Consider the following 12,329-nt stretch of genomic DNA (forward strand, 5'->3'; position numbering starts at 1 on the left):
ATGAGCACATTAACGGTGGTCCAACAACAGTGAGTGTCGCCAACGGACAAAACCTCAGAAAAGTGCGTACGCCAGCCTTGGTGTGTGTGTGTGTGAAAGACCACAACTTTCTACGTTCAAATCATACTTTGTATATCCGACCGTGAGGGTAGAAAGTGGCGTACGCACGTTTTGTGCGCCGCACGTTTTGTACATGAGGCCCCTGGTCTCTTGGCGAGATAATCCACAATCCAGGAGACCAGAAATCTCAAGTTCCTTCGTGCCTTTTTTTCCCATTCCTGCCCCGATAAGGCCTTTCAGTCGAGCAAATTGAGTTTTAAATCGGTTTTCCAAAAAACCGCAAAATTGTTTAAAATGATGTAGCATAGCCTTATGGAGAAGCCCCTGTCATGAACATTTGAGCCATTGCCTGCTCACACTTGTGATGCTCCAGTGTGGTAGTATACCATGTACTGTGGCAATGTTTGCTGTATTGGTGAAACTCTTGGCTTACAGCCATCAGCCGCTCCCCATTTGACTAAGGCTGCACAAGTTTCAAAAGGTGAGCTTTGCAACTGGGGGGGGGGGGGGGGGGGGGGGGATTCTTGCTTCTTAGTCATGTCCCACAAATCACCTTCTAAAATGTTATCTTCAATGTGGTCATATTCTAAACAGTCCCATATTGGTCTACACCACTTTTCCCAGGAACCACAGCCATGTGGAGGCCCTGCCAACCACCAACCTTCTGCAAAGGAAGGTCTAAGCCAGTGATTCTTAACCATAGGGCCGCGGCCCACACTTGGGCCGCGAGCGCCATCTAGTGGGCCGCCAAAAGAAATTCAGTTTTGTACTTGTGGGCCGCGAGGGCCGCGGGACTGCATAGCAACTCCCAACCAAATGAGGAGAAGAAGACACTCAGCTAGCTGTACGTGTAATAGTAAGAGAAATGGTGTGTCTTTACAGAGAAAATCCTTCATTTTGCACAGAGTAGGTTTAGATCCGCCAGGATTAGGGATCGATTAATTGGGTCTGCGCCCAGAGCGAGCGAGCGCGGCGTGCTCATTTATCCCGGCGCGTCCCCGCGGCCGAGGAGGTCGGCTGAGGCTGCCGCTCGGGCGGTGGGCTCCGTCGTTACTGCTGAAGGATGGTAGATGTAGATGCGTGGGCTGTCGTGTCTGCTGGACTGGACTGTTCGGGCTTTCGAAAAAGCATCAGAAAGTAACTGCTGCAGCGCGACCAGAGAGCTGCGGTGCGGGCTGTGCCCGTCGCAGCTGATCAGGCTCGGATGAACCCGACACACTGAGTCCTGACAACTTATTAATGTAAATAACTTAAAGTAAAATCAAACTAAGTTTTGTCCTCGCTGTATTTTTAAATATGCAACCCGGAATGGACAGATTCATCCTGTTCAGTCTTCCCACTGGGACAAAACCAGTGTGTCTCATACGTTCAGAGACCGTGGCGTTCAAAGTGCGAAAGTGAAACGCCACTGAAACAAAACACAAAGTTTTTCATCAAACATATCCACTCAAGTCTGAACTGAAGTCACAGAAAAATAAGCTGAGCATCTTAAAACACCCATGTTTGGGTCCAGATACAGCTGTGAAGCAGCTTTCTCCACAGTGAACATAATTAAAACTAAATATCGTTTCAGGCTCATCAATGAGCACCTCCACATGCATATGAGAACCTGAACCTTAAATTGTTAAGATGTGTTTATATTAATTTAGTATAAAAATGTGTTGAGACAAGAAAAGGGGAGATTCAAACTGCTGGTAGAGAAATAAAATAAGATAGCATTTGAAAAATAAAATAAAATCTACTTTATTTTTAAGAGAAAAAAATATGTTTAATTCAAGTTAAACATGTTAATTGGCAAATATGTACTTTTTTTAATATAACAGTCAGATGCAGATGTTGATACAACTATGAGGCTACTTGAATATATATACACACACACACACATATATATATTATGATGTTCTGGACCTTCGCTTGAGTAAATTTTCTCTAAATGGACCTCTTAAAGTTGAATACCCCTGCTATACAGTGTTTATATTTAATGGGCCCCGGGCCACTCTGTACTGAAAAAATTGGGCCCCAAGGTCAGAAAGGTTAAGAACCCCTGGTCTAAGCAGCATCCATGCTTAGACTGCATAGCAATGCTACCAACCTCAGGATATGGCTTGTAATGCCAGATTTCAGGACACGCATTGATGTGGGGAAGTGTAACTACAATTCCATTTTGCATTGTTAATTTTGGTTTACCTCAGTTAACAGCCTTTTGTCACCTTTATTATAAATAAGAATTCCCCAAAGCCACGTACAAGTTAAAATCTTTATTGGCCAAAGCTGATCAGAATCTTTTATGCAGATAACATATTTCTGCCAGCCTTGAGACACCTAAGCATTTCCTGCAGAAGTCTAGGCGGCAGCTTGGAAGACCTTTTTCTGCTGCACAGAACCATGGTCGTCAGAAGCATGCTCTGTCAAGTAGTGGACGGCCTGTGAGTAGTCTTTGCCCTTCTCATGGTGCTGGCTGAAGGTAGTCTGGGTGCCAGGAGGGTACAGGCCATACAGGAGTTTGTAGTCAAAGTCTGGATAGGGGGAAGCAGAGAAACCACCCACACCAAACTGGGGAACCACCACACTTGTGAAGCCCTGCTGTCCTTGGCCCAGTTGGTCAGCTGGATAGCCAAATTCTTCCGTCTGCCGCTGGAAGTTGCCAAGTTCAGCTTCCCTCATAACACTGGCAGCTTCTCCTGCCTGGAAGCTAGGTTGAGGTGGTGGTAGAGGGGGTGATGGGAGAAAGTCACTGGCATCCATGGTCTGGGAATCATCTGCTGCTTCAGTCAAGCTTTGGGGAGGAACAGCCCACTCGGTTTCTGTGGAGAAATAAGTGATGATACAGTACCAACCACAAGACTAGCACCATGCAGACTTATTTGGTAGACAAGACTGACCAGCTCCAGCCAGCCCTGAACCAACAGCTCCAGCTTGAAAGGGTACAGAAGAACCAGAGACAACATAACCAGGTTGAAAGGGCACAAGTGACCCAGTACCGACAGCTCCTGCCTGAAAGGGCACAAGTGACCCAGTACCGACAGCTCCTGCCTGAAAGGGCACAAGTGACCCAGTACCGACAGCTCCTGCCTGAAAGGGCACAAGTGACCCAGTACCGACAGCTCCTGCCTGAAAGGGCACAAGTGACCCAGTACCGACAGCTCCTGCCTGAAAGGGCACAAGTGACCCAGTACCGACAGCTCCTGCCTGAAAGGGCACAAGTGACCCAGTACCGACAGCTCCTGCCTGAAGGGGCACAAGTGACCCAATACCGACAGCTCCTGCCTGAAGGGGCACAGCAGACCCAGTACCGACAGCTCCTGCCTGAAGGGGCACAGCAGAACCAGTACCGACATAGTATCCCACAGGAGGTGCAGCTGAGTCCAGGCTGCTCCCTACTGGAGTCGTGTAGCCAACAAACTGAGGGGGGTTAGGGTTTTGGACAAGTACTGGTGCAGATACCAGTCTAGGGGCACTGTAGAGTACTGGTGCTGAATGACCTGTAGGTGCTCCCTGGTAGGAGGCAAAGCTGCCACCAGCACCGCTGCCACCACCACTCTGTTGGTGAGATTTTGATCCTGAGGACAGAAAACAGAAGATTTAAGCTGAGTGTGATACAACTACACATGGCATGTATTCAGCAAATCATAGCCTACCCTTCAAATGCATCCCACATGACTCTACAATCAACAACACAAAGAGGGAAACCCTGAAAAACAAGAACATCAGAAACTTCTAGAACCATCTGGAAACAGTTGCTTCCAACCAAGACTGTACCAAACCTCAGGAAGAAGCCTGCAGTCTTCATAATGAAAGTCAGAAGTAAAGGAGTCAGCACAGCTGAGAGTTTTTAATTGTTGCCAGGGACCAGTTCTGACCAACCACAGCTTAATGGGCTAACGACACACAGCTGCTGTGGTCTGACTCTAAGGAACCGTTCTTACCTCAGCTGATGCTCCAACTGACTACATTTACATGGACCACAATACTCCCAACATAATCAGATGGAGGAAAGAGTAAATAGCAACTTTAAACTAATCAAGTTAGTATTTTCAGTAAATGATAATCACATTAAGGTAGGTGGAGTATCCCGACCATAAACTATATTTAGATGGACAACAGCAATCTGATTATTGCCTGTAACCGAATTAATGTCATCCTCATGTTTGTTCTGGGTCTACCACGGCTTTTCAGGAGCTGTCAATAGTGATTCTGGGTCAGTTGTACCCCTGCGTTGTACGTGCGCTGCCTCAGGCACAGCCCCCCCAAGGCACACTGGTCCTTGTAGTTTTTCAAGGCGGCCATTTTAGGAGGCACATTAAAGCCGATTTCGGGTTGAGCCGGCTTTAAAGTCAAATTCACATTCACAAAATGTTCATAAGCATTCATAAGTTCAGAGTTCACATGAGCACATTAACGGTGGTCCAACACCAGTGAGTGTCGCCAACGGACAAAACCTCAGAAAAGTGCGTACGCCAGCCTTGGTGTGTGTGCGTGAAAGACCACAACTTTCTACGTTCAAATCATACTTTGTATATCCGACTGTGAGGGTAGAAAGTGGCGTACGCACGTTTTTTTGTGCCCTGCGCGTTTTGTACATGAGGCCCCTGGTCTCTTGGCGAGATAATCCACAATCCAGGAGACCAGAAATCTCAAGTTTCTTCGTGCCTTTTTTCCATTCCTGCCCCGATAAGGCCTTTCAGTCGAGCAAATTGAGTTTTAAATCTGTTTTCCAAAAAACAGCAAAATTGTTTAAAATTATGTAGCATAGCCTTGTGGAGAAGCCCCTGTCATGAACATTTGAAAATTTGACCTGACCTGGAAGGCTTGCTGATTGGGTAACGTACTGCGTCACGCATCGCGTCACTTCCTGGTATTGCGGTCTGTTGCTGCTGCACGGTGTGCAGGCTCAGATCTCTCCCGACTTTTTATCTAAAACTTAGACTGTTTTCTGGTAAAATAGCACTATATCTGGTACATTTCTGTCTTTATTTCAACACTCGCTCATTTTCTCTTCCGTAACTTTCACTGTCACCAATCACCGATACATTTTCTGTCCGTTAGCCTCCGTTAGCATCCTAGCATGGCCTCTCCGGCTCCCACCGCTTAACCTCTTCGTTGTTCAGTGTGTGAAATGTTTAGTTATTCCTCTGCCTCCTTTAGTGAAGACGGTAAGTGCTTAAAGTGTAGCTTATTTGCAGGGCTGGAGGCAAGGCTCAGTCAGTTAGAGGTCCGGTTCGGCCAACTAAACCATAGTCCGAGAGCCTCCTCAGCTAACCAGGCTAAGCTAGCGGCGGACCGGGCCGTAGCAGCTGAGCGTAGCCGCTCCCCTGCAGCTCCCGAGCAGCCAGCCAGTCAGGCCAGTCAGGACCGCTGGGTGACGGTTCGGAGGAAGTGTAGTCTTAAAGGGCTCACAGAACACCACCACCCGCTTCATGTGTCTAACCGTTTTTCCCCACTCAGCGACACATCTGTTGAGAAACCGACCCTGGTGATTGGAGACTCTATTGTGAGACATGTGAGGCCGACTCCAGAGACCTTAGTTAGGTGCATCCCGGGGGGTAGAGCGGGCGACATAGAAGCAAATTTGAAGCTACTGGCAAAGGGTAATCGTAAATATGGTAAAGTTATCATCAATGTCGGAGCTAACGACTCCCGTCTTCGCCAGTCGGAAGTAACTAAAATGAATATTGTCTCGGTGGGTAACTACGCCAAAACCATGTCTGACTCCGTAGGTTTTTCTGGTCCCCTCCCCAATCTGACCAGCGATTACATGTTTAGTCGCATGCTCTCGCTCCGCCGCTGGTTGTCTCAGTGGTGTTCAGGAAACGACGTGGACTTTATTGACAACTGGGAGACATTCTGGGGAAAGCCCGGTCTGATTAGAAGGGACGGCATTCATCCCACCCGGGATGGTGCAGCTCTTATGTCTAGAAATCTGGCCAATGTTATTAGACACTCCCCCTGACAATGCAGGGTCCAGGCCAGGATGCAGAGCTGTAGTTTAACACACTTCTCTGCTGCTTCTCGAGGACCAACGCCTGCCAACAAAACTGTAGGATTGCATTATGTAATTAGCGACTCTAAAACTGTAGGATTACATGATATTGGCGACTCTGGCCAGGTGCCTAACAAAATAGAAGTGGTTGCAGTTCCCCACCCTCCAAAAGTTCACCAGGTGCAGCGTTATAGAGGCGTTAACCAAGATAACCTTGTAAAAATTAAAACCAATGTACATTTGGTACCAATTACAGACCGAAAAATTAGATGCGGACTACTAAATATACGATCATTAAGCTCTAAGTCTCTGTTAGTAAATGATATAATTACAGAGAGCAGGAGTGATATTTTCTGCTTAACAGAAACATGGTTACAGGAGGAAGAGTATGTTAGTTTGAATGAATCAACTCCGCCCGGCTACTTTAATCATCACATTCCTAGAAGCACGGGCCGAGGCGGAGGAGTCGCAGCAATTTATAACTCCGGTCTCCAAACAAAAATTGAACCTAAGTGCAACTATAATACATTTGAAAGCCTCATGCTTGGTCTGAAATTTCCGAGCTGGAAATCAGAGAAGCCAGTTGTGTTAGTGGTAGTGTATCGGCCCCCTGCTGGTGCTTATCTAGAGTTTTTGTCTGAATTTTCAGATTTCCTTTCTGGATTATTGATCAGCACAGATAAATTCATCATAGTGGGTGATTTTAACATTCATATGGATGTTGAAAGCGATAATCTTAAATTAGCCTTTGATTCTCTTCTAGAATCAATGGGTATCTCACAAAAAGTGGATAAACCGACGCACTGTTTTAATCATACTCTCGATCTCGTTCTCACCTACGGTGTTGAAACTGATGGTCTGTTGGTGTCACCTGTAAACTCCCTTTTATCCGACCATTACTTAATAACGTTTGAATTTAATTTTGTTGAAGTTGAAGTGCAAAATAGGAGGTATTATTTTAGCAGATGTTTGTCTGATGAAGTTATTGTTAAATTTAGGGAGGCCATTGCTTATCTTACGACAGTGCGAAATAGTGATGTAGTCGAGGCCAGTGACCTGGGTTCTACCTCTGCAGATGTTGATTTCCTTGCTAGTAACACTGCTGATTTGTTGCATTCAGCTTTAGATGAAGTTGCTCCTTTGAAAAGGAGGGTTTCTAGCCACAGGAGCTTAACTCCCTGGTATAATTCAGATATCCGCATGTTGAAACAAAACGTGCGTAAAATGGAAAGGAAGAGGTACTCTTGTAGGTCTGTAGACTCTTATCGTGAATGGAAAGATATTCTAATAGTATATAAAAAAGCCATTTGCAAAGCCAGAACAACTTATTATTCAACGTTGATAGAGGATAACAAAAGTAACCCACGTTTTCTGTTCAGCACTGTAGCCAGGCTGACAAAGAGTCACAACTCTGTTGAGCCGTGCATTCCTGCAGCTCTCAGTAGTGAGGACTTTATGAGCTTCTTCAACAATAAAATCGCGAGAATTAGAGAAGAAATCAACCAGCCGGTTGTAGGTGTTTCTTCAGCTTTAGCGACTTCCCTACGCTCTGACTTATCTCTAGACTGTTTTGATCCTATAGACCTCCCTGAGCTGACCTCACTCGTCAATAGAGCTAAGTCAACCACATGTATGTAAGACCCCATCCCGACTCGACTATTCAAACATATTTTTTCTCTTATTGGTACGACAATACTGGACCAAATTAACCTATCCCTAAGTTTAGGATATGTACCACAGGTTTTCAAAGTCGCAGTAATTAAACCTTTACTTAAAAAACCTTCTCTTGACCCAGACACCTTAGCTAATTATAGACCAATTTCCAACCTTCCATTTGTGTCTAAAATTCTGGAAAAGGCAGTTTCAAGCCAGTTATGTGACTATTTGTATAGAAATGATCTGTTTGAAGTCTTTCAGTCAGGGTTCAGAATGCATCATAGCACAGAGACAGCACTGGTTCGAGTCACGAATGACCTCCTTATGGCCTCAGATAAGGGATTAGTGTCCATACTGGTTCTACTGGACCTCAGTGCTGCTTTTGACACTATAGATCATGGCATTTTACTGCACAGGTTAGAGCATGTTGTTGGGATTAAAGGGACAGCTCTATGTTGGTTTAAATCATACCTATCTGACAGGTTCCAGTTTGTTCATGTACATGAGGTTTCTTCAGAACAGTCAAGGGTCTGTTATGGTGTTCCGCAGGGTTCAGTGCTAGGGCCAATCTTGTTCAGTTTATACATGCAGCCGTTGGGAAGTATAATCCAGAATCACGGCATACACTTTCATTGTTATGCTGATGATACGCAGCTCTACTTGTCTATGAAGCCAGATGAAATAGAACCGTTAGTTAAACTTCAGGCATGTCTTAGGGACATCAAGGACTGGATGTCCAGAAATTTCCTGCTTCTAAATTCAGATAAAACAGAGGTTATCATTCTTGGTCCAGAGCATTTTAGGAAGGGATTAAATGGTGTTGCGATGGCTTCCAGTGCAACTGTGAGAAACCTTGGTGTCATTTTCGATCAGGATTTGTCGTTTAAACCATATGTCAATCAGGTTTGTAAAATAGCCTTTTTCCATCTCCGTAATATTGCAAAGATTAGGAAAATCCTCTCGCAGAGTGATGCAGAAAAACTAGTTCATGCGTTTGTATCTTCTAGACTAGATTACTGTAATGTGTTGTTAGCAGGATGTCCAAGTAATTTGCTGAATAGGCTCCAGCTGATCCAAAATGCAGCAGCACGAGTACTGACAGGAATTAGCAGGAGAAACCACGTCTCTCCAGTGTTAGCGTCGCTCCATTGGTTACCCGTAAAATTCAGAATCCAATTAAAAATTTTATTACTTGCGTATAAAGCACAAAACGGCTTAGCTCCGCATTATTTGCAAGACCTGATAGTGCCTTATGTTCCTGTCAGAGCTCTCAGTTCTCAGAGTGCAGGTTTACTCGTAGTTCCTAGAGTATCTAAATGTAGATTTGGAGGGCGGGCGTTCTGCTATCAGGCACCACTACTATGGAACCAACTTCCAATCTGGGTTAAGGAGGCTGACACCACCTCCACCTTTAAAACTAAACTTAAAACATTTCTGTTTAGTAAAGCCTATAGTTAGTGTTTAGTAAACCTCTAGCTGGTGTTGGTAAATCTCTAGGTAGTGTAAACTTTAGTGTGTCAGAGTCGCTCCTGTAGTTTCTTGTGCTGGCCCCCCCTTCTCCTCCCTTTTCTCTCTTTTGTCCATGTTGCAGCATCCTTTGCCGGACACCGGAACCTGCAGGTGGTCGTGGGTGGCTTGTAGCTTGCATTACGGAGCACAAGTCTTTCCCTGACCCTGCACCCCAACCTGGGACTTGCTGATTGGGCCGGAGCTTCGGGAGCTGCGTGCTGGCCTGCGGTCCCCACCCCTGGTCATCCCGTTGCTGCTTCCACCTGCCTGCTGTGCTGTTGCCGTCCCTGACCCACCAGTCTGGCCCTCGGCAGGAGGGTCCCCCCTTATGAGCCTGTTCCTGCTCAAGGTTTCTTCCCTCCTAAAGGGGAGTTTTTCCTTGCCACTGTTTGGCTTAAGGTTTTTCTCCCACTAGGGGAGTTTTTACCTGCCATTGTTTATGTAATAACTGCTCGGGGGTCATGTTCTGGGTATGGGTCTCTGGAAAGCGTCTAGAGACAACTCTGTTGTATTAAACGCTATATAAATAAAATTGAATTGAACATTTGAGCCTTTGCCTGCTCACACTTGTGATGCTCCAGTGTGGTAGTATACCATGTACTGTGGCAATGTTTGCTGTATTGGTGAAACTCTTGGCTTACAGCCATCAGCCGCTCCCCATTTGACTAAAGCTGCACAAGTTTCAAAAGGTGAGCTTTGCAACTGGGGGGGGGGGGGGGGGGATTCTTGCTTCTTAGTCATGTCCCACAAATCACCTTCTAAAATGTCATCATATTCTAAACAGTCCCATATTGGTCTACACCACTTTTCCCAGGAACCACAGCCATGTGGAGGCCCTGCCAACCACCAACCTTCTGCAAAGGAAGGTCTAAGCAGCATCCATGCTTAGACTGCACAGCAATGCTACCAACCTCAGGATATGGCTTGTAATGCCAGATTTCAGGACACGCATTGATGTGGGGAAGTGTAACTACAATTCCATTTTGCATTGTTAATTTTGGTTTACCTCAGTTAACAGCATTTTGTCACCTTTATTATAAATAAGAATTCCCCAAAGCCACGTACAAGTTAAAATCTTTATTGGCCAAAGCTGATCAGAATCTTTTATGCAGAGGACACATTTCTGCAAGCCTTGAGACACCTAAGCATTTCCTGCAGAAGTCTAGGCGGCAGCTTGGAAGACCTTTTTCTGCTGCACAGAACCATGGTCGTCAGAAGCATGCTCTGTTAAGTAGTGGACGGCCTGTGAGTAGTCTTTGCCCTTCTCATGGTGCTGGCTGAAGGTAGTCTGGGTGCCAGGAGGGTACAGGCCATACAGGAGTTTGTAGTCAAAGTCTGGATAGGGGGAAGCATAGAAACCACCCACACCAAACTGGGGAACCACCACACTTGTGAATCCCTGCTGTCCTTGGCCCAGTTGGTCAGCTGGATAGCCAAATTCTTCCGTCTGCTGCTGGAAGTTGCCAAGTTCAGCTTCCCTCATAACACTGGCAGCTTCTCCTGCCTGGAAGCTAGGTTGAGGTGGTGGTAGAGGGGGTGGTGGGAGAAAGTCACTGGCATCCATGGTCTGGGAATCATCTGCTGCTTCAGTCAAGCTTTGGGGAGGAACAGCCCACTCGGTTTCTGTGGAGAAATAAGTGATGATACAGTACCCAACCACAAGACTAGCACCATGCAGACTTATTTGGTAGACAAGACTGACCAGCTCCAGCCAGCCCTGAACCAACAGCTCCAGCTTGAAAGGGCACAAGTGACCCAGTACCGACAGCTCCTGCCTGAAAGGGCACAAGTGACCCAGTACCGACAGCTCCTGCCTGAAAGGGCACAAGTGACCCAGTACCGACAGCTCCTGCCTGAAAGGGCACAAGTGACCCAGTACCGACAGCTCCTGCCTGAAAGGGCACAAGTGACCCAGTACCGACAGTTCCTGCCTGAAGGGGCACAAGTGACCCAATACCGACAGCTCCTGCCTGAAGGGGCACAGCAGACCCAGTACCGACAGCTCCTGCCTGAAGGGGCACAGCAGACCCAGTACCGACAGCTCCTGCCTGAAGGGGCCCAGCAGAACCAGTACCGACATAGTATCCCACAGGAGGTGCAGCTGAGTCCAGGCTGCTCCCTACTGGAGTTGTGTAGCCAACAAACTGAGGGGGGTTAGGGTTTTGGACAAGTACTGGTGCAGATACCAGTCTAGGGGCACTGTAGAGTACTGGTGCTGAATGACCTGTGGGTGCTCCCTGGTAGGAGGCAAAGCTGTCACCACGACTCTGTTGGTGAGATTTTGATCCTGAGGACAGAAAACAGAAGATTTAAGCTGAGTGTGATACAACTACACATGGCATGTATTCAGCAAATCATAGCCTACCCTTCAAATGCATCCCACATGACTCCACAATCAACAACACAAAGAGGGAAACCCTGAAAAACAAGAACAACAACATCAGAAACTTCTAGAACCATCTGGAAACAGTTGCTTCCAACCAAGACTGTACCAAACCTCAGGAAGAAGCCTGCAGTCTTCATAATGAAAGTCAGAAGTAAAGGAGTCGGCACAGCTGAGAGTTTTTAATTGTTGCCAGGGACCAGTTCTGACCAACCACAGCTTAATGGGCTAACGACACACAGCTGCTGTGGTCTGACTCTAAGGAACCGTTCTTACCTCAGCTGATGCTCCAACTGACTACATTTACATGGACCACAATACTCCCAACATAATCAGATGGAGGAAAGAGTAAATAGCAACTTTAAACTAATCAAGTTAGTATTTTCAGTAAATGATAATCACATTAAGGTAGGTGGAGTATCCCGACCATAAACTATATTTAGATGGACAACAGCAATCTGATTATTGCCTGTAACCGAATTAATGTCATCCTCATGTTTGTTCTGGGTCTACCACGGCTTTTCAGGAGCTGTCAATAGTGATTCTGGGTCAGTTGTACCCCTGCGTTGTACGTGCGCTGCCTCAGGCACAGCCCCCCCAAGGCACACTGGTCCTTGTAGTTTTTCAAGGCGGCCATTTTAGGAGGCACATTAAAGCCGATTTCGGGTTGAGCCGGCTTTAAAGTCAAATTCACATTCACAAAATGTTCATAAGCATTCATAAGTTCAGAGTTCACATGAG

Source organism: Cololabis saira, chromosome 14, assembly GCF_033807715.1.
Source record: "Cololabis saira isolate AMF1-May2022 chromosome 14, fColSai1.1, whole genome shotgun sequence".
Classification (NCBI taxonomy): domain Eukaryota; kingdom Metazoa; phylum Chordata; class Actinopteri; order Beloniformes; family Belonidae; genus Cololabis; species Cololabis saira.